This window comes from Triticum aestivum, chromosome 6A, assembly GCF_018294505.1.
Source record: "Triticum aestivum cultivar Chinese Spring chromosome 6A, IWGSC CS RefSeq v2.1, whole genome shotgun sequence".
NCBI lineage: Eukaryota > Viridiplantae > Streptophyta > Magnoliopsida > Poales > Poaceae > Triticum > Triticum aestivum.
In genome coordinates this window covers 618408436-618434419 of record NC_057809.1, presented here as the reverse complement: position 1 = coordinate 618434419, position 25984 = coordinate 618408436, and the positions used below count along the sequence as shown (strand labels likewise).

General features: G+C 44.6%; 1 pseudogene; it reads left to right on the top strand.

Moving 5' to 3' along the window:
• Positions 1–2102: 2102 nt before the first annotated feature.
• LOC123131457 (disease resistance protein Pik-2-like) lies at positions 2103–25725 on the top strand (annotated as a pseudogene).
• The last annotated feature ends 259 nt before the right edge of the window (positions 25726–25984 follow it).

The following is a 25984-nucleotide window of genomic DNA, read 5'->3' as shown; positions in this document are numbered from 1 at the left end:
CATCCTTTTTGAAATGAACCGTTCAAAAATCATGTGGCGTCATCCTCAACGGCACCAACAATATTCCGCAGTTTCTGCATTTTCAGTGGTGAGTGGATGCATGCTGGAGTTGTTGTTTGGGTCTTGGCCGCCGTTGTGGCAATCACAATCTTGAGAATTTTCTCCATTCTCAGTCTTTTGGCCCATGTCTTCCACCCGTTTTCTACACAACGATATGTTACACAACCAACGTATGGTCAGGAAGACAAGTCAAGTCAAGTGTAGCGTTAGATATTTCCTTCACAACAACCCGATGAATTACGCTGGAAACTGACAAAGTCTGGAGTATTTACGGTTAAATCAATGTATATTGATGTTATCAATTCAAACTCCATTCCTACGTCCAAGCATGTTTAGGATGTCAAAGTTCCTTTGAAAATAAAAGTGTTTATGTGGTTTGTCCATAAACAAGTTATTTTAACTAAGGATAACCTCATAAAGCGTAATTGGACAGGACCTACTAGGTGTAGTTTCTGTAATCGGGATGAGACTATCAAACATCTCTTTTTTGATTGCCCGTTAGCCAAGGTACTTTGGCAGACGGTCCACATTGCTTTTAGTATTAATCCACCGAATTCTGTTTACGCGTTATTTGGGACTTGGCTTACTGGGATTCAGCCTAACTTAGCGAGACATATTCGGGTTGGAGTGTGTGCTTTGTTGTGGACTATCTGGACTTGCAGAAATGATTTGGTTTTTAACAGAATATCATGTATACATTTTTTGCAGGTCATATTCCGAACTACGGCACTGATTCGTTCGTGGTCGCTACTCACCCAGATGGAGGCCAGGGAGCATTTGGTTACTGGGTCTTTCCGCTGGGAGATGGTAGCTCGGGATATTTTCAACCGGTTTGGATGGCGGTCATGTAATAGGATAGGCATTTAGATTTCCTATCTTTTTTTAGCCAGCCGGTTGTGGCGTCTTTTCTTGACTAGTTGGTGTTTCTAGCCCTTATTGGCTCTGTGTGAGCTGTCGGTGCTTTTTTATTATTTGTGGAGACCTTTGGAACCATGTTGACACTACTTTATTTGGTTAATAAGATAGCCGTATGCATCTTTCTGATGCAGAGGCCGAGGAATCACCCATTTTCCAAAAAAAAAAAGATATTTCCATCCTCTCCTTGCTCCTGCTCCACACAAGTCTCGCTGCTGCTACTGGTGTTGCCGCTGGTGTTGCTTGCCTCATACATCGCCGGAGTCTGGTCGACGGCAGTATCCCGGTAAGTACGGCATCATCCATCTGCCCTGCCACGCCTTTTTCTTCTCTAGTCCAGTATGATACCGCCGCCAAGGGATTGATGGAGCTGTTGTTTGGTGATTTTAGGCTTACTTGCATTATGATAATCCAGAAAGTTTTCTTACGACAAATGCGTGTTTTAAAATATAATAAAAATATTGTGTTGGTAACGATGCTCATAATGAAAAATTCAAAAGTTTGTCAGCTCCTTGTCTAAGTCTAAGTTTGGTGCCATCGAGGTGGATTATGATGAGTTATCGAGCATTTTCAACCAACTTTTGCCTAAAACCAACTCGATTTTGTCTGTTTTGGTCGTTATTTGTCCACGGCAGATTATAAGTCGAGCACAAAATAATTCAGCAACCGCAAACTGGCCCATGGACGTACGACAGCTTTCAGAGGTTCGAAGGGAGTGATTCACATTATACTCCCTCCGTTTCTAAATATAAGTCTTTAAGAGATTTCACAATGGACCACATACGGATGTATATAGATGTATTTTAGAGTGTAGATTCACTCATTTTGCTCTGTATGTAGTCTATAGTAAAATCTCTACAAAAACTTATATTTAAGAACGGAGGAAGTACAAAATAACTGATGATGTAACTTTTTTACATGCACTTCTTTTATCATATTCTGTTTTTCGGGTTTGTTTCAATATCTAGGCTTTGAAGACTATTGTACCGGCAACCGTAATCTTGATAATTTTCTTTGTTCTATTTTGGCCCATGTATGCCTCTCACCCATTTATTAATTGTCAGTGCATTTGATGATCAACGAGCTCCATTGCCGCAAATTAACAAAGCTAGCACGTCCTGCGACGCATGGAGGCGGCTCTTGTGAGTGTGGCCACGGGGGCCCTTAACTCCGTCCTTGAGAAGCTGGGCACTCTACTGATCGACGAGTACAATCGTCTCAAAGGGGTGTGCAGTGAGATCAAGTTTCTGACTGATGAGCTTACCGCCATGCACGCCTTTCTCCTTAAAGATGTCAGAGGAGGAGGATTCTGACGTGCAGGACAAGGTATGGATGACCATGGTGCGGGAGCTCTCCTATGATATAGAGGACTCCATTGACGACTTCATGCAAGGTCTCGACGACAAAGACGCTAAGCCAGATGGCTTCATAAAGAAGATCAAACACATTCTCGGGACGTTGGGGAAGAGAAAGGCTCATCATCAGACGTTCCAAGATTTGATGAATCAAGTCATTGAGGCGGGTGAGAGGAATCAAAGGTACAAGACACCTCAGGCCTTCTCCAACACAAAAAATGGAACCGTTGACCCTAGGGCTCTTGCTATCTTCGAGGATGCCTCAAAGCTTGTCGGTATTGACGAACCCAAGGCTGAGATAATCAGATTGTTGACAGAAGGGAATGTATATGCACCAGTGCAACAACAACAACCAAAAATAGTCTCCATCGTTGGATCAGGAGGAATGGGCAAGACAACCCTTGCAAACCAAGTGTATCAAGACCTTAAAGGAAAATTTGAGTGCCAGGCTTTCATATCAGTGTCACAAAATCCGAACATGAAGAAAATCCTGAGAACTATTCTCAGTGAAGTGTCAAATAAAGATTATGCCCTCACCAAAGCTAGGGATGAACAACAACTTATCTCCAAGATCTCTAATTTCCTTGTTGACAAAAGGTACTATCTCCACTCCAAAATCATGTATGTTTGTCATCCTTGAGTCTGTAAAAAAAATGTTATTTAGATATGCCACATGAAAATTCCACATGTTAATCAATCACCAAAATAGTTCAATCAATTTTTTTTAATATGTCATGAGAAAAGATAATCATAAAATTGGTATTGTTTTTAAAATTTGCGCAAGCTGGGAGCTAGGGAGCTACCGGACAGGCCCTAAGTCACAACCTATCCTAATTAAGAGCGAGCGTTCACTGTTATGTGCTTCTTTCCTGTCTTTACATTAGTTATTAAGCCTGTTACATCCACTCATCCATTCGAATCATCTGATCATTTGATCTGCATGCACCATGCACGCACCTATATTTATTCTTGGTCCGGATTAATCATGTGTGTGCGCGCACGTACACACATCGATGCACACGTGCGGACATGATTATTCGATCCATGCATATATTATTTGAACTTCTGTATTCATGCTTCTCTAACATATATGGAGTATACACCAAATAAAAGTGGCCATGATATGCATCATGTTCAAACCACTGTCATTCATCACTCTCCTCTCCGTTGAACATGTTTGAACCACTGTCATTGATCGCTCTCCTCTCCATTGTTACTGTACCAAATTAGATAAATTAGATTATGTTGTGCTGGTTGAGTCTATACTTAATCAATGTCATTTAAGCACTCATGTTTGTCGGCGATTAATGGAACTCCTATTTTACGATCTACTAGGAGGTCGTGGAAGACAATAGAGAGAAGGGTGGTGCTCGAAGGGATCTCGTTAGCAATGATGGTGCACAGTGGTTTTACACAAGTTCAGGCTCCCAGATGGGTAAAAGCCTTATGTCCTGCTTATAATGTATACTTATTAATGGAAGAATTACAAGGGTGTAGGTCAAATCTATGGATAAATAGGTTGCAAGTGCGTTGGAACGGAATAGTCATTAAAAGAGACATCCTACCCCTTATATAGGTTGACATGTGCTAGTAATTAGGTAGCTATCTTCTAGGAGATACGATACGATGTGGTGATGCCGCGGTTATCCGAACATATCTCCTGTAACAATAAGATCCGGGTTTAGCACACAAATTTATTCCCTTATGAGTTTGTACTCAGGCATGATTAAGTGTCGGTCCAAGGGGTCCCTAGACACTCGTAGGTGGACTCGGTCCATGCACACCCACAGGGTATACCCCTCCAACTATACTCCTATACACGCCAACCACTTTCTTTTTTATCTTTTCTATTTTCTCAAGGAAAACAAGTTTTTTCTCCTTTTGGTGTTTGCTCTACTAATGTCACTCGTAAATCGATATGCAGCTACTTCATTGTTGTTGACGACGTATGGAACAAGGAAACATGGGATGTTATTAAGTATGCATTCACCATGACCAGTCGTGGCATACTAATCACCACTACCCGTATGATTGATGTTGTGCATTCATGTCATTCATCATTCAGTGGCCATATTTGTAATATGAAGTCTCTTCATATGGAGCACTCAAGACATCTATTTCACAAAAGATTATTCAGTTCCAAAGAAGATTGTCCTTCATACCTTGAAGAAGTTTCTGAGCAAATATTGGAAAAATGTGATGGGTACCTTTAGCAATCATTGCTATATCTTGTTTGTTGGGTAACACAGAAAGAACAAAGCAGCAATGGAACCAAGTAAAAGATTCAATTGGTCGTGCACTTGAAAGGAATCCTAGTGTTGAAGGAATGATGCAGATATTGTCACTTAGTTACTTTGATCTGCCTTCTCATCTAAAAGGTTGTCTCCTATATCTAAGTATATTTTCAGAAGATTCTATTATTGAGAAGAAGGGTCTCATAAGGGGATGGGTTGCTGAAGGACTTGTTTGCAAAGAAGGCAGATGTACATCATATGAGTTAGGAGAGAAGTATTTTAGTGAGCTCGTCAATAGGAGTTTTATCCAACCCGTGAAGGTGGACAAATATGATAAGGTGCTTACTTTTCGAGTTCATGACACGATTCTTGATTTCATAGTTTCCAAGTCCATTGAAGAGAACTTTATTACTTTCATTGGTGTTCCTAGTTTAACTATCGGGAGACAAAGCAAAACTCGTCGGCTCTCCATGCAAGTTTACGGGAAAGAAATTCTGTCATGCCAATGAACTTGATATTGTTGTTGGAAATATGCCCTAGAGGCAATAATAAAAGCACTATTATTATATTTCCTTGTTCATGATAATTGTCTTTATTCATGCTATAATTGTGTTATCCGGAAATCGTAATACATGTGTGAATAACAGACACCAACATGTCCCTAGTAAGCCTCTAGTTGACTAGCTCGTTGATCAACAGATAGTCATGGTTTCCTGACTATGGACATTGGATGTCATTGATAACGAGATCACATCATTAGGAGAATGATGTGATGGACAAGACCCAATCCTAAACATAGCATAAGATCGTATAATTCGTTTGCTAGAGTTTTTCCAATGTCAAGTATCTTTTCCTTAGACCATGAGATCGTGTAACTCCCGGATACCGTAAGAGTGCTTTGGGTGTACCAAACGTCACAACGTAACTGGGTGACTATAAAGGTGTACTACGGGTATCTCCGAAAGTGTCTGTTGGGTTGACATGGATCAAGACTGGGATTTGTCACTCCGTATGACGGAGAGGTATCACTGGGCCCACTCGGTGATGCATCATCATAATGAGCTCAAAGTGACCAAGTGTCTGGTCACGGGATCATGCATTACGGTACGAGTAAAGTGACTTGCCGGTAACGAGATTGAACGAGGTATTGGGATACCGACGATCGAATCTCGGGCAAGTAACATACCGATTGACAAAGGGAATTGTATACGGGGTTGCTTGAATCCTCGACATCATGGTTCATCCGATGAGATCATCATGGAGTATGTGGGAGCCAACATGGGTATCCATATCCCGCTGTTGGTTATTGACCGGAGAGTCGTCTCGGTCATGTCTGCATGTCTCCCGAACCCGTAGGGTCTACACACTTAAGGTTCGGTGACGCTAGGGTTGTAGGGATATATATATGCAGTAACCCGAATGTTGTTCGGAGTCCCGGATGAGATCCCGGACGTCACGAGGAGTTCCGGGATAGTCCGGAGGTAAAGAATTATATATAGGAAGTGCTATTTCGGCCATCGGGACAAGTTTCGGGGTCACCAGTATTGTACCGGGACCACCGGAAGGGTCCCGGGGGCCCACCGGGTGGGGCCACCTGCCCCGGGGGGCCACATGGGCTGTAGGGGGTGCTCCTTGGCCTACATGGGCCAAGGGCACCAGCCCCAATAGGCCCATGCGCCTAGGGTTTCCAAAGGGGAAGAGTCCCACATGTGGAAGGCACCCCCTAGGTGCCTTGGGGGGGGGGGGGGGGGGGGGAAGGGAAACCTCCCTTGGCCGCCGCCCCCCTAGGAGATTGGATCTCCTAGGGCCGGCGCCCCCCCTAGGCCCTCCTATATATAGTGGGGGAGGGAGAGCTTTTCATCCACGCCTTTGGTTGCCTCCCTCTCCCTCTCCAACACCTCCTCCTCTTCCATAGTGCTTGGCGAAGCCCTGACGGAGTACTGCAGCTCCACCATCACCACGCCGTCGTGCTGCTGCCGGAGCCATCTTCCTCAACCTCTCCTTCCCTCTTGCTGGATCAAGAAGAAGGAGACGTTACGCTGACCGTACGTGTGTTGAACGCGGAGGTGCCGTCCGTTCGGCGCTAGGATCTCCGGTGATTTGGATCACGTCGTGTACGACTACTTCATCCCCGTTCTTTGAACGCTTCCACTCGCGATCTACAAAGGTATGTAGATGCATCCGATCACTCGTTGCTAGATGAACTCATAGATGGATCTTGGTGAAACCGTAGGAAAATTTTTGTTTTCTACAACGTTCCCCAACAGTGGCATCATGAGCTAGGTCTATGCGTAGTTCTTCTTGCGCGAGTAGAACACAATTTGTTGTGGGCGTAGATGTTGTCAACTTTCTTGCCGCTACTAGTCTTATCTTGCTTCGATGGTATTGTGGGATGAAGCGTCCCGGACCAACCTTACACGTACGCTTACGTGAGACCGGTTCCACCGACTAACATGCACTAGTTGCATAAGGCGGCTGGCGGGTGTCTGTCTCTCCTACTTTACTTGCAGCGGATTCGATGAAAAGAGTCCTTATGAAGGGTAAATAGAAGTTGACAAATCATGTTGTGGCTTTCACGTAGGTAAGAAAACGTTCTTGCTAGAACCCTATTTGAGCCACGTAAAACTTGCAAACAACAATTAGAGCACGTCTAACTTGTTTTTGCAGCAAGTGCTTTGTGATATGATATGGCCAAAGTTGTGATGAATGATGAATGACATATATGTGATGTATGAGATGTTCATGCTATTGTAATAGGAATCACGACTTGCATGTCGATGAGTATGACAACTGGCAGGAGCCATAGGAGTTGTCTTTATTTTTTGTATGACCTGCGTGTCATTGAGAAACGCCATGTAAATTACTTTACTTTATTGCTAAACGCGTTAGCCTTAGTAGTAGAAGTAATAGTTGGCGAGCAAATTCATGGAGACACGATAATGGAGATCATGATGATGGAGATCATGGTGTCAAGCCGGTGACAAGATGATCATAGAGCCCCAAGATGGAGATCAAAGGAGCTATGTGATATTGGCCATATCATGTCACTATTATTATTTGATTACATGTGATGTTTATCATGTTTTGCATCTTGTTTACTTAGAACGACGGTAGTAAATAAGATGATCCCTCATAATAATTTCAAGCAAGTGTTCCCCCTAACTGTGCACCGTTGCGACAGTTCGTTGTTTCAATGCACCACGTGATGATCGGGTGTTTGATTCAAACGTTCACATACAACGGGTGTAAGACAGATTTACACATGCAAACACTTAGGTTGACTTGATGAGCCTAGCATGTGTATAAACATGGCCTTGGAACACAGAAGACCGAAAGGTCGAGCATGAGTCGTATAGAAGATACGATCAACATGAAGATGTTCACCGATGTTGACTAGTTCGTCTCACGTGATGATCGGACACGGCCTAGTTGACTCGGATCATGTTATACTTAGATGACTAGAAGAGGGATGTCTATCTAAGTGGGAGTTCATTGAATAATTTGATTAGATGAACTTGATTATCATGAACTTAGTCTAAAATATTTACAATATGTCTTGTAGATCAAATGGCCAATGTAGTCCTCAACTTCAACGCGTTCCTAGAGAAAACCAAGCTGAAAGATGATGGCAGCAACTATACGGACTGGGTCCGGAACCTGAGGATCATCCTCATAGCTGCCAAGAAAGATTATGTCCTACAAGCACCGCTAGGTGATCCACCCGTCCCACAGAACCAAGACGTTATGAACGCTTGGCAGACACGTGCTGATGACTACTCCCTCGTTCAGTGCGGCATGCTTTACAGCTTAGAGCCGGGGCTCCAAAAGCGTTTTGAGAGACATGGAGCATATGAGATGTTCGAAGAGCTGAAAATGGTTTTTCAAGCTCATGCCCGGATCGAGAGATATGAAGTCTCCGACAAGTTCTTCAGCTGTAAGATGGAGGAAAATAGTTCTGTCAGTGAGCACATACTCACTATGTCTGGGTTACATAACCGCTTGACTCAGCTGGGAGTTAATCTCCCGGATGACGCGGTCATTGACAGAATCCTCCAGTCGCTTCCACCAAGCTACAAGAGCTTTGTGATGAACTTCAATATGCAGGGGATGGAAAAGACCATTCCCGAGGTATTTGCAATGCTGAAATCAGCAGAGGTAGAAGTCGAGAAAGAACATCAAGTGTTGATGGTGAATAAAACCACTAAGTTCAAGAAGGGCAAGGGTAAAAAGAACTTCAAGAAGGACGACAAGGGAGTTGCCGCGCCCAGCAAGCAAGCTGCCGGGAAGAAGCCAAAGAATGGACCCAAGTCCGAGACTGAGTGCTTTTATTGCAAGGGAAGTGGTCACTGGAAGCGGAACTGCCCCAAATACTTAGCGGACAAGAAGGCCGGCAAAACAAAAGGTATATATGATATACATGTAATTGATGTGTACCTTACCAGTGCCCGTAGTAGCTCCTGGGTATTTGATACCGGTGCAGTTGCTCACATTTGTAACTCAAAGCAGGGGCTGCGGAATAAGCGGAGACTGGCGAAGGACGAGGTGACGATGCGCGTTGGGAATGGTTCCAAGGTCAATGTGATCGCCATCGGCACGCTACCTCTACATTTACCTTCGGGATTAGTTTTAAACCTTAATAATTGTTATTTAGTGCCAGCTTTGAGCATGAACATTGTATCAGGATCTCGTTTAATTCGAGATGGCTACTCATTTAAATCCGAGAATAATGGTTGTTCTATTTATATGAGAGATATGTTTTATGGTCATGCTCCTATGGTGAATGGTTTATTCTTAATGAATCTCGAGCGTAATGCTACACATGTTCATAGTGTGAGTATCAAAAGATGTAAGGTTGATAATGATAGTCCCACATACTTGTGGCACTGCCGCCTTGGTCACATAGGTGTCAAACGCATGAAGAAGCTCCATGCAGATGGACTTTTAGAGTCTCTTAATTATGAATCATTTGACACGTGTGAACCATGCCTCATGGGTAAAATGACCAAGACTCCGTTCTCAGGAACAATGGAGCGAGCAACCAACTTATTGGAAATCATACATACTGATGTGTGCGGTCCAATGAGCGTTGAGGCTCGCGGGGGCTATCGTTATGTTCTCACCCTCACTGATGACTTGAGTAGATATGGGTATATCTACTTAATGAAACACAAGTCTGAAACCTTTGAAAAGTTCAAGGAATTTCAGAGTGAGGTTGAGAATCAACGTGACAGGAAAATCAAGTTTCTACGATCAGATCGTGGAGGAGAATACTTGAGTCACGAATTTGGCACACACTTAAGAAAATGTGGAATAGTTTCACAACTCACGCCGCCTGGAACACCTCAGCGTAATGGTGTGTCCGAACGTCGTAATCACACTCTATTAGATATGGTGCGGTCTATGATGTCTCTTACCGATTTATCACTATCTTTTTGGGGCTATGCTTTAGAGACTGCCGCATTCACTTTAAATAGGGCTCCGTCGAAATCCATTGAGACGACACCGTTTGAATTATTGTTTGAGAAGAAACATAAGCTGTCGTTTATAAAAGTTTGGGGATGCGATGTTTATGTTAAGAGACTTCAACCTGAAAAGCTCGAACCCAAGTCGGAAAAATGCGTCTTCATAGGATACCCTAAAGAAACTGTTGGGTATACCTTCTACCTCAGATCCGAAGGCAAGATCTTTGTTGCCAGGAATGGATCCTTTCTAGAGAAGGAGTTTCTCTCGAAAGAAGTAAGTGGGAGGAAAGTAGAACTTGATGAAGTGTTACCTCTTGAACCGGAAAATGGCGCAACTCAAGAAAATGTTCTTGAGGTGCCTGCACCGACTAGAGAGGAAGTTAATGATGATGATCATGAAACTTCGGATCAAGTTGCTACTGAACTTCAAAGGTCCACAAGGACATGTTCCGCACCAGAGTGGTACGGCAACCCTGTCTTGGAAATCATGTTGTTAGAAGCCATGAAATCCGAGATAGGATCCATGTATGAAAACGAAGTATGGACTTTGACTGACTTGCCCATAGAACGGCGAGCCATAGAAAATAAATGGATCTTTAAGAAGAAGACAGACGCGGATGGTAATGTGACCATCTATAAAGCTCGGCTCGTCGCTAAGGGTTATCGACAAGTTCAAGGGGTTAACTACGATGAGACTTTCTCACCGGTAGCGAAGCTAAAGTCCGTCCGAATCATGTTAGCAATTGCCGCATTCTACGATTATGAGATATGGCAAATGGACGTCAAAACGGCATTCCTTAATGGTTCCCTTAAGGAAGAATTGTATATGATGCAGCCAGAAGGTTTTGTCGATCCTAAGAATGCTGACAAGGTGTGCAAGCTCCAACGCTCGATTTATGGGCTGGTGCAAGCATCTCAAAGTTGGAACATTCGCTTTGATGAGATGATCAAAGCATTTGGGTTTACGCAGACTTATGGAGAAGCCTGCGTTTACAAGAAAGTGAGCGGGAGCTCTATAGCATTTCTCATATTATATGTAGATGACATACTTTTGATGGGAAATGATATAGAACTCTTGGATAGCATCAAGGCCTACTTGAATAAGAGTTTTTCAATGAAGGACCTTGGAGAAGCTGCTTATATATTAGGCATCAAGATCTATAGAGATAGATCGAGACGCCTCATAGGTCTTTCACAAAGCACATACCTTGATAAGATATTGAAGAAGTTCAATATGGATCAGGCTAAGAAGGGGTTCTTACCTGTGTTACAAGGTATGAAATTGAGCTCAGCTCAATGTCCGACCACGGCAGAAGAGATAGAAGAGATGAGTGTCATCCCCTATGCCTCAGCCATAGGTTCTATTATGTATGCCATGCTGTGTACCAGACCTGATGTAAACCTTGCCGTAAGTTTGGTAGGAAGGTACCAAAGTAATCCCGGCAAGGAACACTGGACAGCAGTCAAGAATATCCTGAAATACCTGAAAAGGACTAAGGAAATGTTTCTCGTTTATGGAGGTGACGAAGAGCTCGTCGTAAAGGGTTACGTCGATGCTAGCTTCGACACAGATCTGGATGACTCTAAGTCACAAACCGGATACATGTATATTTTGAATGGTGGGGCAGTAAGCTGGTGCAGTTGCAAGCAAAGCGTCGTGGCGGGATCTACATGTGAAGCGGAATACATGGTAGCCTCGGAGGCAGCACATGAAGCAATTTGGGTGAAGGAGTTCATCATCGACCTCGGAGTCATACCCAATGCGTCGGGGCCGATCAAGCTCTTCTATGACAACACTGGAGCTATTGCACTTGCCAAGGAGCCCAGGTTTCACAAGAAGACAAGGCACATCAAGCGTCACTTCAACTCCATTCGTGAAAATGTTCAAGATGGAGACATAGATATTTGTAAAGTACATACGGACCTGAATGTAGCAGATCCGTTGACTAAACCTCTCCCTAGAGCAAAACATGATCAACACCAGAATTCCATGGGTGTTCGATTCATCACAATGTAACTAGATTATTGACTCTAGTGCAAGTGGGAGACTATTGGAAATATGCCCTAGAGGCAATAATAAAAGCATTCTTATTATATTTCCTTGTTCATGATAATTGTCTTTATTCATGCTATAATTATGTTATCCGTAAATCGTAATACATGTGTGAATAACAAACACCAACATGTCCCTAGTAAGCCTCTAGTTGACTAGCTCGTTTATCAACAGATAGTCATGGTTTCCTGACTATGGACATTGGATGTCATTGATAACGGGATCACATCATTAGGAGAATGATGTGATGGACAAGACGCAATCATAAACATAGCATAAGATCGTATAGTTCATTTGCTAGAGTTTTTCCAATGTCAAGTATCTTTTCCTTAGACCATGAGATCGTGTAACTCCCAGATACCGTAAGAGTGCTTTGGGTGTACCAAACGTCACAACGTAACTGGGTGACTATAAAGGTGTACTACGGGTATCTCCGAAAGTGTCTGTTGGGTTGACACGGATCAAGACTGGGATTTGTCACTCCGTATGACGGAGAGGTATCACTGGGCCCACTCGGTGATGCATCATCATAATGAGCTCAAAGTGACCAAGTGTCTGGTCACGGGATCATGCATTACGGTACGAGTAAAGTGACTTGCCAGTAACGAGATTGAATGAGGTATTGGGATACCGACGATCGAATCTCGGGCAAGTAACATACCGATTGACAAAGGGAATTGTATACGGGGTTGCTTGAATCCTCGACATCGTGGTTCATCCGATGAGATCATCGTGGAGTATGTGGGAGCCAACATGGGTATCCAGATCCCGCTGTTGGTTATTGACCGGAGAGTCGTCTTGGTCATGTCTGCATGTCTCCCGAACCCGTAGGGTCTACACACTTAAGGTTCGGTGACGCTAGGGTTGTAGGGATATGTATATGCAGTAACCCGAATGTTTTTCGAGTCCCGGATGAGATCCCGGACATCACGAGGAGTTCCGGAATAGTCCGGAGGTAAAGAATTATATATAGGAAGTGCTATTTCGACCATCGGGACAAGTTTCGGGGTCACCGGTATTGTACCGGGACCACCGTGTGGGGCCACCTGCCCCGGGGGGGCACATGGGCTGTAGGGGGTGTGCCTTGGCCTACATGGGCCAAGGGCACCAGCCCCAATAGGCCCATGCGCCTAGGGTTTCCAAAGGGGAAGAGGAAGGCACCCCCTAGGTGCCTTGGGGGGGAGGGAAACCTCCCTTGGCCGCTGCCCCCCTAGGAGATTGGATCTCCTAGGGCCGGCGCCCCCCCTAGGCCCTCCTATATATAGTGGGGGAGGGAGAGCTTTTCATCCACGCCTTTGGTTGCCTCCCTCTCCCTCTCCAACACCTCCTCCTCTTCCATAGCGCTTGGCAAAGCCCTGACGGAGTACTGCAGCTCCACCATCACCACGCCGTCGTGCTGCTGCTGGAGCCATCTTCCTCAACCTCTCCTTCCCTCTTGCTGGATCAAGAAGAAGGAGACGTTACGCTGACCGTACGTGTGTTGAACGCTGAAAGAACATGCGGTGCCCCCATGTTTGGTTTTGTTAATTGATGACAATCTCTATGGACTAATGGTTGCCTTGAGTTATATTTGAAGGTTTTGTCCATAGGCTTTTCTTGGAGTACATGTGTTGGGTTCAAGGAGAGTTTGTGTCGACCAAGGTGCTATTCAAGGAATTACCTAAAGATTGGTCTTGTGAGAGGTTGATCAAGACTAAGTCAAAGAGTGAATCAAGTTGATCAATCCACAAAGCGTAGAAGATGTACCGAGAGGGATCAAGTGATCCCATGGTATGGTAAGCATTGCCAATTACGCTTTGTGTACTAACCCATGGTCTTCGTGAGGGTTCTTTGTGGGGTTAGGTTGCGGAAGAAAGGCTCACCCATAGTGGAGTATGGGGGAGCAATCAACTAGTCTTCATCGAGCCAACACAATCAAGAAAGGTGGTCCAACTTGAGGAAGTCAAGATCGTCATCATCTAGCTCAAGTGGACCATGTGCAAGGCAAAGGTTTGCCCTTGATAGGTTTTCTATTTTACCGGTCTCATGATGGTAGTTGGGAGACCGGGTTATAGGATCGTTTGCCGTACTATCAAGGGGGTTCTCGATGAGTAGCTTGATCGTATCGTTCGTAGAGAGCTCAAACCATTGCATCCTTGCATCATCTTTCTTGGTTCTTGTTTGGTTCTCTTTGTGAGTCTTAGAGCGTTCGGTCATCTTGTTGACAAGCTTGAGTTCATCGAAAACGGAGTTCGCTTGCATCTTCTATGATGTTTTCGATGTTGGAGGTTTTGCCGGTTCTTCTCGGTTGGAGGTTTCACTCCTCTTTTTGTTAGGCATACCTCCCCTGCCTCTTCTCGCTGTTTTGATGCTACTCGTCGTCTTGTTTCCAACAAGCTTGAGTTTGCTCAATTCGGAGCTCATATGCAGAAGTTGTGGCAGTTTAGGCTCTTTTGCATCCTCTGTTTTCTCTGTTGTGTTCTTGAAAGCCTCAAGCGGTAGTACTGCTCTCTAGAGCGGTAGTACCGCTTGTAAGCAGCAGTACCGTGGCCCTGTGCCGCGCGTAGTACCGCTTCTTCTGGGGATGCGCCTTTTTCGTGTCGAGTTTCGCGGTAGTAGAGCGGTAGTACCTCTTATAAGCGGTAAGCGGTACTACCTCTCCACCCGAGCGGTAGTACCTCTTATATGCGGTAAGCGGTACTACCTCTCCACCCGAGCGGTAGTACCTCTTATAAGCAGTAAGCGGTACTACCTCTCCCTAGAGCGGTACTACCTCTCTGGCAGATTTTCAGCTCGTGTTTTTCTCTTTCGTGTCGAGTTTCGCGGTAGTAGAGCGGTAGTATACCTCTTATAAGCGGTAAGCGGTACTACCTCTCCACCCGAGCGGTAGTACCTCTTATATGCGGTAAGCGGTACTACCTCTCCACCCGAGCGGTAGTACCTCTTATAAGCAGTAAGCGGTACTACCTCTCCCTAGAGCGGTACTACCTCTCTGGAAGATTTTCAGCTCGTGTTTTGCTCTCTCGTTGGGGTGTTTTGACCGTGCTAAGCGGTAGTACCGCTCGTGTGCGGGCTGAGAACATAATGGTTGGATTCGGGAGGCCCTATAAAAGGGGGTCTTCTTCCCTTTGAACCTTATCCTTTAAGCTCGTGTTCTTCCCCCATTGTTGACCTTCTTCGAGCTTGTTAACTCTCAATCCCTCCATGGATTCTTGCTAGTTTTTGAGGGAAAAGAGAGAGGATATCTAGATCCACATTTCCACCAATCACTTTCTCCTCTATGTGAGGGGAACCCCTTGGATCTAGATCTTGGAGTTCTTGGTGTTCTCCTTCTTGTTCTTCCTCTCATTTTCCTCCCTAGCATTAGTTGCTTCGGTGGGATTTGAGAGAGAAGGACTTGGGCACTCTGTGTGCCCTTGCCATTGCATTTGGTGCATCGGTTTGAGTTCTCCACGGTGATACGTGGAAGTTACAAGTTGAGAAGCTTATTACTCTTGGGTGCTTGGTACCCTTGAGCTTGTTCCTCTTGGGTGCTTGGGCGCTCTAGACGGTTGTTGGTGTTCGGAGCTCAATCATTGTGGTGTAAAGCTCCGGGCAAGCGTCGGGGTCTCCAATTAGGCTGTGGAGATCGCCCCGAGCAATTTGACGGGTTTCGGTGACCGCCCCCAAGGGTTGCCAAAGTGTACAAGTTCGGTGACCGCCCCCAAGGGTTGCCATTTGTACGGGTTCGGTGACCGCCCTCAAAGGTCCCTTAGTGGAATCACGGCATCTTGCATTGTGCGAGGGCGTGAGGAGATTACGGTGGCACTAGTGGCTTCTTGGGGAGCATTGTGCCTCCACACCGCTCCAAACGGAGATTAGCATCCACGAGGGTGTGAACTTTGGGATACATCGTCGTCTCCTCGTGCCTCGGTTATCTCTTACCCGAGCCCTTTACTTATGCACTTTACTTTGTGATAGCCATATTGTTTCTTGTCATATATCTTGCTATCACATAGTTGCTTATCTTTCTTAGCATAAGTTGTTGGTGCACATAGGTGAGCCTAGTTGTTTTAGGCTTTGTGCTTGGCAAATTAACCGCTAGGTTTATTCCGCATTTGTTCAAGCCTAAACCGTAATTATTTTAAAACGCCTATTCACCCCCCCTCTAGGCGACATCCACGATCTTTCAAACGCGGAGGTGTCGTCCGTTCAGCGCTAGGATCTCTGGTGATTTGGATCACGTCGTGTACGACTACTTCATCCCCGTTCTTTGAACGCTTCCGCTCGTGATCTACAAAGGTATGTAGATGCATCCGATCACTCGTTGCTAGATGAACTCATAGATGGATCTTGGTGAAACCGTAGGAAAATTTTTGTTTTCTGCAACGTTCCCCAACAATTGTCTCATGTCCGGTCACTTAATGTGTTTGGGAATTCTGTGAAAATACCTTCCATGATGGGGTTTAGTCATTTACGCAGTTTGGACTTTGGACGATGCAGGCAATTAGAAAACTACCATCTTGTCAATGTAGGGATGTTGTTGCAGCTAAGGTATCTCAACACTAGCATCACAAGGGTGAGCGAGCTCCCAGAGCAAATCGGAAATCTACGGTTCTTAGAGATGTTGGACATAAGGCACACAAATGTGTTTGATTTACCGGCAAGTATTGTGAATCTCGGAAAATTGGCACATTTATTTGTTAGCGGGCACGTTAGGTTCCCCGATGGAATTGCGAAGATGCAAACACTAGAGACATTGAAACGTGTGCCTGCCCTGCAATCATATAACTTTCTGCAAGAGCTTGGGCGGTTAAAGAATCTGAGGAAGCTACACTTTTATCATATGTATGTCTCCCAAGAGCACAAGGAAGTTATTGGTTCTTCTCTCCGTAACCTTTGCACACGGAACCTTTGTTCTCTAACTATAACTATGTTGAGTGACAAGCTGAGTGACAACTTCTTACTGAATACATGGTGCACTTCTCCGCCGCTGAACCTCAAGAAACTTACGACCACGGGTTTTGTCTTCCCAAAGGTTCCAGATTGGGTAGGATCGCTCGTCAACCTACAGAAGTTATGCTTGCAAGTGAAGAGAATCAAGCATGAAGATTTGTGCATCCTTGGAGCCTTACCTGCTCTGCTCTCTCTAGGTCTCGAAGGAAAGGAATACCAATCTTCCTGTGAAGCTAAAAGGCTGACAGGAGTGAATTGCAAAAAACCACCACATTCGAAGTTGAAGCATCCAATTGCCACCACATTTGTTGCGCGTCCCAAAAATCCACCAATTTACTTGTAAATTTTCTCAATAAAAACAAATGACCGGTTTGCCGCAGTTAACACGATTTCTGACTAGGCTGGCCCACCCGTCAGGTGCCACGTGGGCGAGGCCAGACGGCGAGTGGGTTGACGGCCGTTAGGGCACGCGCTACAAAACAAAGCCCCCACTCCCCGCCGCTCACACTCCACTCCACTCGCACACTCTCTCATTATCACTCCTCTGCTCTGTTCCCTGTTGCTGCCGGAGTTCTTCGCCACCGCCAGAGGCACGGTTCCCTCCACGCCGTAGAAGATGCCGTCGTGGAAGGATGGAGAGGAGAGCAGCGATGAGGAGGAGCTGCTCGGCATGGATCTGGAGCAGCACTGGGTAAGATATCTGCTTTGCACCTAGGGTTAGGGTTAGGGTTCAAGTGTTCTTCGATTTGAGACCATGTTTGGAGCAGGCGCAGTTCCTATCTTTCATCTGAGACCATGTTTGGATCAGTTCCTATCTTTTCTGCGGTTCACTACTGTGCTACAATGCTGGCGAACCCCGGCACCACTATAGATGCATCCTTCCGTGGTAGAGTTGCAGATGCAAGCATCACATGTAGACTACGCTTGGCCCCATGCATGAAATATGTAACATTTGAAGGAAGGGACACTGGGAGGAGGTTCTATGGATGTGCTGTTCCTCAGGTCAGTAAATTCAGTGGTAGTTAGTCTGCAGATTCAGTTAATTGTGTTAATGGTAGTTAGTCTGCAGTAAATTCAGTTAATTTGGGTTATCTGCAGTTGCAACAATGAAATGTTAGTTTGTATGCAGTTAATTTGCACTGTTTGCAGTAAATTTGGTAGTTAGTATGTAGTAAATTTGGACTATCTGTAGTTGTTGTCAGTAAATTCAGTTAATTGTGTTAGTGGTAGTTAGTCTGCAGTAAATTTAGTAAATTCAGTCATTTTGGACTGTCTGTAGTTGATGAAACATGTTTTTAACAGTGATTTTGCAAGCATCAGTTTGTGTCAGTAAATTGAGTAAATGAAACATGTTTAGGACATTGATTTGAACTTGAAGTTTCCTGAATGTCTATTGTATCTGCAAGTATGACTGAATCACTGGATATCTCATCTATTTTATTTTTGAAGTTAGCATCTTTATTTTCTAATACTTGATGCAAGATGGTATTGACTGTGGAGTTGCTCAGTGGGTTGATGCCCCATGGCCTTCTATTCTGCAAAGATGTTTGGAGAAGATATGGGAGATGTTTCATGAGGAGAATTGTGGCAGAGTGATTGACCATGCTAAGTATAAGAAAGAGTTGGACAAGGTGAACAAGCAGTTGGATACACTTGGGGATCAGTACAGTCAGCTGGTTGAGGAAGTCACCAAGATGTTTGATTGGGCAGATCAGAACAACAGGGTCATGAGTGATGAAGAGTTCAAGCAGAAGCAGATGGATGTGGACAAGGACATGGAGAAGCTAGCTATCAGCAAGGAGAAGGATATTGCTGACTTTGGCAAGATGAAGCAGATGGAGAAGCAGGCTCAGGAGCTGAAGGAGATGAAGTGAATTCTTATGTCTCAGGGGGAGATCATTAGGAACACAAGGAAGGAGAGGGATGAGATGAAGAAAGAGAGGGACTGGCTGATAGAGGAGAAGAAGAAGCTGGAGTTTCTGGTGGGTGATCTTATGAAAGCTGGTCATGGCAACAAGGACAAGCTTGCCAAGATCAAGTCAATCCTTGATGAGTGAACAATGTTGTTCATCACCTCAGTTATGTTAAGCTAATATGTGGCCTTGGAACAATATAGCTGGCCTTGGGGTTGTATATTTTGGGAATCCCCTAGTTATGTAATGACTGTGATGTTTATCTGCAAAACTACCTCCAGTTAATTTATGTAATGTATGTAATGACTAGCTGCAAAACTACCCCAGTTATGTAATATTGTTAGCTTTCTATAGTAAGAGCTATGCTATTATGAATCTACTTCTTTGGACTACATGGTGAATGGTCAAGACCAACTGGGCATGGCCAAATTGGGCAAATGCTTACATGATGTAAATTGTTGATCACATAAAGCACAAAGATATGCATTTAACCTATAGGGTACAGAATCCTAATAATCCAAAAATATGCATAGTGCACTCACCATCTAGGATTTATTACATTGCACTCATCAACTGATTTGATACATAGATAGATAGAAAGGTAGATCTAGGAGCAGTGAAACTTAACATATCATTCATCTGGGTACAGAATCCTACTCCACCTCATCCTAGTAACCTGAAAAGGATGGAAATTGGCCCTCCTCCTTGCCCAGTAGATGATATCATCATCAGTAGGGTTGGAGCCAACTGGGAATGCCTCCACGAACTGCTCCATGTCTTTGCGGTTGCATGCTGCAAGGATCCTTGAGCTAGTTGCCTTCTCTCCCTCCTTCTTGCCTCTCTACGCCTGGCCCTGGGCACCTGTTCTTCTTCATCGACAACCTCTCCAAGATCCATCTCTCAAAGGGTTTGCTCTGGCGGCTGGGGGGAGGAGAAGTGATTGTGTTTGGGTTTGAATGTTGTGTGTGGCAATTGGGGGGTGCCTTATATAGTAGAAATGGTGGCTGGTAGGTAGGAAATCGATTAATGGTGTTAGGTAGGTTTTTAATTAGCTAAGAAACCAAGTCCAACTTTCCTTATCCTCCTTAATTGGCTTTGAATTTTAACTAAACTGAATTTTAACCCAAGCCAACTAAAACAATCATTTAGGCTTTAGGGTGGCTTGGGCTCGACAAAGCCACCCTAAACCTATCATTTAGGTTGTATGGTGGCTTGGGCTCGACAAAACCACCCAAACCACCATTAAATCTTCAAGGTGGCTTGGGCTCGACAAAAACACCCTAAACCTATCATTTAGGTTGTATGGTGGCTTGGGCTCGACAAAACCACCCAAACCACCATTAAATCTTCAAGGTGGCTTGGGCTCGACAAAAACACCCTAAACCTATCATTTAGGCTCATTTAGGCTTTAGGGTGGCTTGGGCTCGACAAAGCCACCCTAAACCTATCATTTAGGCTGTATGGTGGCTTGGGCTCGACAAAACCAACCAAACCTATCATTCAGGCTTTAGGGTGGCTCGGGCTCGACAAAGCCACTCAACCTATCATTTAGGCTTTAGGGTGGCTCGGGCTCGACAAAACCACCACTCCAAACTAACCATCAAATGCCAAAATATCATAGAATAGCAAAAGGCATAAAATCAAACAAGTAAATTGTTGATGAAACAAACGTGTTCTCAACCATAAGAGTTATCATCCATACAAGTTCTCAAACTTAGCATGGTAACACAAACAAGTTCTCAAGCATAGTTCACACATAGCAGTTCTCAGGCTAAATACTGATTACACATAGCAGTTCACACATATCAGTTCTCAGGCATAGTTTCTAAAATTTAGAAATACTTAAGGCAGGCGGTTCAAAAGACAACAACCAAATTGTGCACTGACTAGTTGCCACTGGCATAAAAGTAACCCCTCATCCTGGTGCTCTGGAACCTCTTCCTTTTAGACCCTACTGTTGCTCCCTCTATTGTAGTTGCAGCCCTAAGTGCCATGTAGGGCCTTCCACCTCTCCTGCTGGTTGCATTGCTTGAACCTGAAGCTCTTGTGGCAGCCTGGGAAGGAGTAGTAGAAGCATCACTGGTGATGCTTGCCCTTCTAGAAGCAGCAGTTGTTCTTCTTGGCCTTGTAGAAGCAGCGGGCTGGACAGGACCAGTAGAAGCAGCAGGCTGGGCAGGACCAGTAGAAGCAACAGTTGATTTTCTTCCCCTGGTAGATGTAGCAGGCTGGGAATGACCAGTAGCAGTTGATTTTCTTCCCCTGGTAGATGTAGCAGGCTGGGAATGACCAGTAGCAGTTGTTCTTCTAACCATAGTAGATGCAGCAGGTGGTGCACTGGTTGCAGGCTGTGCAGTAGCAGTAGAACTTCCCCCAGCTCCATGGTAGTGAGTTCTGTTGTCTAAGAAAGCACACATCATAGCCCAACAATTAGGATGAATCAAATGATTTAAACATTGACAATAGTGTGCATATTCCATACCTTGTGCTTGTCCTTTCTTGCCTGAAGATGAGGCTTCAGGGGCTGAGGGCAGTAGGTGTACCTATGTTTCTGCATATTACAGTTGCTGCAGGTGATAGTTGCCATCCTGGATGTATCCTTCTTTGTTGGGACCTCAAATTGGCCCTTCCTCCTAGCTGTTTGCTTCCTGCCCTTCTTCTCTTTGAACACTGGTGGATCTATGTCAACAGTTGGTGTCCTAGGCCAACAGTCAGGCCCTGGTACAGGGTAGATGATGTGCTTGTATGTTTCCTTACACAATGATTTTTTGAAGAACTCATGCACATAGTCTTTTGGCTGTCCCTTCACTCTTGTAATGGCAGAAACTGCATGGTTACATGGCCAACCACATAGGTCCCATTTCTTGCAGTCACAGGTCCACTTATCAAGGTTCACACAGTAGGTAGACTCCCCACTAGTGACTTGCCAAATACCAGGACCTGCCATGTATGCAGTGCATAGCCTTGAGTACTTCTTTGACTCCTCCAACTTCTCCATATAAGTGGGTGTTATCTCCCACTTACTCTTCTCTGTCTTCTCTCTAACTGCTTGGTACTTAACCATCAACTTAGTTCTGAATCCATCTACACAGCTCCTTATTGGCTTGTTCCTCACATCTAGTATCATCTTGTTAAATACTTCACTAAGATTGTTGACTACTAGGTCTGTCTTGCATGTGTGATCCATAGCATGCCTTGCCCAAGTCTCTTTAGGGATATTAGAAAGCCACTTCCAAGCATCTTTATCCTCCTTTCTCAGTTCATTCATTGCAACCTCAAACCCATTCTTGGTGTATGAATATGCAGCATTGTCCATATGCTTCTTCAACTCCTCACTTCTGAAGCCAGCTGACTGGAAATTTGCATAGATATGTCTAAGACAATATCTTTGAGGTGAGTGTGGGAACACAGCTTGAATTGCATTCAACAGCCCCTGTTTAAGTCATTATATAGATTATTAATCATATAACTTCATAATTGCAGCAATTATTACAAATTATTAATCATATTACTTCACAATTGCAGCAACTATAACAAATTATTATTTCTAGATATTGCTTATTCAATTGTGAAATGAAAAATATACCTTCTGTCTATCAGAGATGATTGTGTATGTGCCCCACTTGTTCCCCTCACCAATGCAAGCTCTTAATTGGCTAAGAAACCAAGTCCAACTTTCCTTGTCCTCCTTATCAACAATACCAATTGCAATAGGGAATATGTTGTTATTCCCATCCCTACCAGTGGCTGCAAGTATCTGTTGCCCAGTAGAAAGCTTGATAAAGCAACCATCTAAACCTGTATTAAAGCATTGGGTAGTGGAATCAGTGCATTATTAAGTACAAGATATGGGCAATGAATTGGAGTAATTTGGAATACATATAATACCTATAAAGGGCCTACACCCATTCAAGAAACCTTCTTTTGAAGCATTCAGACAGTAGAACATGTAGTGGAACCTAGGATTTGGGCTAGGATGGAGCTCAAGCTCTCTGGTAGTCACAATGCATCTGCTCCCAGGGTTGGTATCAAGCACAGCTTGAAGATAATCCCTAAACCTTGTGTATTGTCCCTTCATGTCACCTTCCACCACTTCAATGGCCAATGACCTTGCCCTGTAGGCCTTGGTCTTTGGCACTTCCAGCCCATACATAGTCTTTGTTCTTTTTAAAATTGGATCAACACCAGCCCTTGGATTATCTCTCAGTTGCTGCTCACATGTTCTGGCCATCCAGTCAACTGTCACTTTGGTTTTTTCTCCATGTGCACCACAAGTGTGCAACAACTGCATCTTCTTGATGCAGAATGTCTTCTCATGAGCAATTGTGGATGCAGTCATGAAAAAAGGACACCCATTGTCCCTTTCTGTGCAATGCACAATGATCCTATCCTTGCAGTTCCTATGGTACTGGAAATTTCTAAGGATTCTGATATGAAAATTTCTAAGTGCTCTTCTAAACTGATACACATTAGTGAAGCACATACTCAAGCAAAGTTGGTCATGAGCATCTGGCTTGCTCTCATCATACCAGATCCTCGTCCTGGCCCTCTTGGCTTGACTCTTCCTTCCACAAGGGAGTGGTAGACCTGACTCATCATCTGAATCACTAATGCCATAGTCCCCAGGGAAACAAGCAGAATCATCAGATGGAATGAAATAAGGAATTACCTCAATGTCAGCTTCATGGTGTGATCTTGTAGTGGGGCCTGCTTTGCCTACTTTCTTGAATGTTTGAGGAAGAGGTGTCTCAGGTTCTGTGTCTGAGTCCTCTGCCTCTGGACACATCTCTTCCACTTCTGTGTCTCCTTCAAAGTGATGCATAGGATCCTCTCTTTGTTTCCTTTTCTGCTTCAGCTTCTCAATGATTTCATCTTCCTCCTCATTACCTATGTCATGCTCTTCCTCCTCAATGATTTCATCTTCCTTCTCAATGATTTCATCTTCCTCCTCACAGCAGTTCAAATCAACAAACACTTCATCATCAGAGGGGCCAACATCTTCCTGTACTTTCTCTTTGCCCTTTGCTTTCTTCAAATTCATGCTCTGTTGTGTGTTAATATATGCAGACTCTTGACCTGGCTCTACAACAGCAATAGGCACAGCATACAGCTCTTCAACTGTGTCTTCAACAGCAATAGGGAACAATACTCCTGCCTCATCTATAGAAATAATGTTGGAATCCCCCACATTACTTATAGGCACTTGTTCCTCCACAATATTTGACCTGTTAAACTCTCCTGGGTTAGGCTCATTAGCCTTAATTACAGTTATGTTGAGCACCTTCTGCTCAGCATAATAGTCTAGCATCTCTTCCACACTATCTTCACTGTCAATAACCTGCATTCCTGCTGCCCCCTTTCCTTCTTCTTTCATATAGAACATGTAGTCAGCTTCAGTATATCCCTCTTCGGTCTCTAGCAGTGCTAACATGTTCATAAAAGTAATTTCTGACAAAGAAATGGTCCTCTCCAAGTTGTCTCTCCCTTGAAAATGGTACCTTATTCCCATATCTCATCATCCAAACTACATAAAATTGAGAATTAGTGCTTGATTGATTCTGTTTTTATTCAGACAAGATATCCAGACAAGATATTAGCACTATCTTCACTGTCAATAAGGAGTAAACAAAGCATTCATGCATAAAACTATAAACCCAGAGCTATATTTCCTACTGAAACATGTTATACAGAAAAGATATTAACTATATCAGCTACAACACTTGAGTAAACAAATAATAATCTTCAGTAAACAAAGCCCTAAAATCAAACTTCCCTAAAATCTCCTAAAATCTAACAACCCTAAAATTTCCTAAAATCTAACAGCCCTACTGTAACATGATAGGTTTATATGCAATCTAACAACCCTAAAATTTCCAGTGAATCCAATGAAGAGAGGGGTGGAGGGGGAAGAAATCTTACCACACGCCACCGAACCCTGAAGCCCACTGATGGCCTTCTCCAATGCCTGAAGCCCTGATCTTGCGTGCTAGGGCCGCTGCCGCATGGCGCTCAATGTCCCACTCCGGTGGCGAGGGGGGCGAAGGGGATCGTTCCGGTGAAGGAGCCCGCTGCGTCGGCAAGCTACTGCTTCCGAACCAGTTGTCCACCTCCGAGAACCCATCACCATCGCCTCCAGTCCCTCCGTCGCCTGCTAACTCACCGCCGCCGCCGCCATCGCAGGACAGAGAGAGTGACGGGGGAAAGAAGGGAGAATGGGCCAAGCAGTCAGAGCCGCGAGCGCTTTGACCACGCGCGTGCCCTAACGGCCGTCAACCCACTCGCCGTCTGGCCTCGCCCACGTGGCACCTGACGGGTGGGCCAGCCTAGTCAGAAATCGTGTTAACTGCGGCAAACCAGTCATTTGTTTTTATTGAGAAAATTTACAAGTAAATTGGTGGATTTTTGGGACGCGCAACAAATGTGGTGGCAATTGGATGCTTCAACTTCAAATGTGGTGTTTTTTTGCAATTCACTCGGCTGACAGTCACTTGTGAAGTTGGGTTCCGACGCCTGAAAGTGTTTACTTATTGGGCACAGGGAGATGGGATGGATCTCTTGTTTGTAGCAAGATGTATGCCCAAGCTAGAAAAACTGGTTATTGTTTTTCTCGGCTGTGACAATGAGTCTCTGAGCAGGTCTGGTGCTTTTTGTTTCGGGATTACAAACCTCTCCAGCCTCATTACTTTCAAATGTGTGTTAAATTGCTCGAGTATCACGAGAAGCACTACTGACAACGTAAAGGCTTTTCTGGAGAGAGTAGTTGGCACACATCCAAACAAACAACTCAATCTAATCTTTGAAGATACTGTAGTTCGGTTGTGAATAAAGGATCCGTACGTTACTTCTTCTTCTTTTTCGTCTTCAGATTTGATATTTATATATAAGTTTGGAGTACTTACTAGCTACTACTAGATGGGGTAGTCGATACCTAGTACACAGCCCCCGCGTCGTCCCCGCTGGGTGACTCGGGTGGTGCCCTACCCAGCCGCCGGGGCACATACTCTCTCCCCCCCTTCCTTCGCCACTGCCGGGGGACGCCGCCGGTCAAAGCCCGGGGGCCGACTGCGGTGGCGGAGGACAT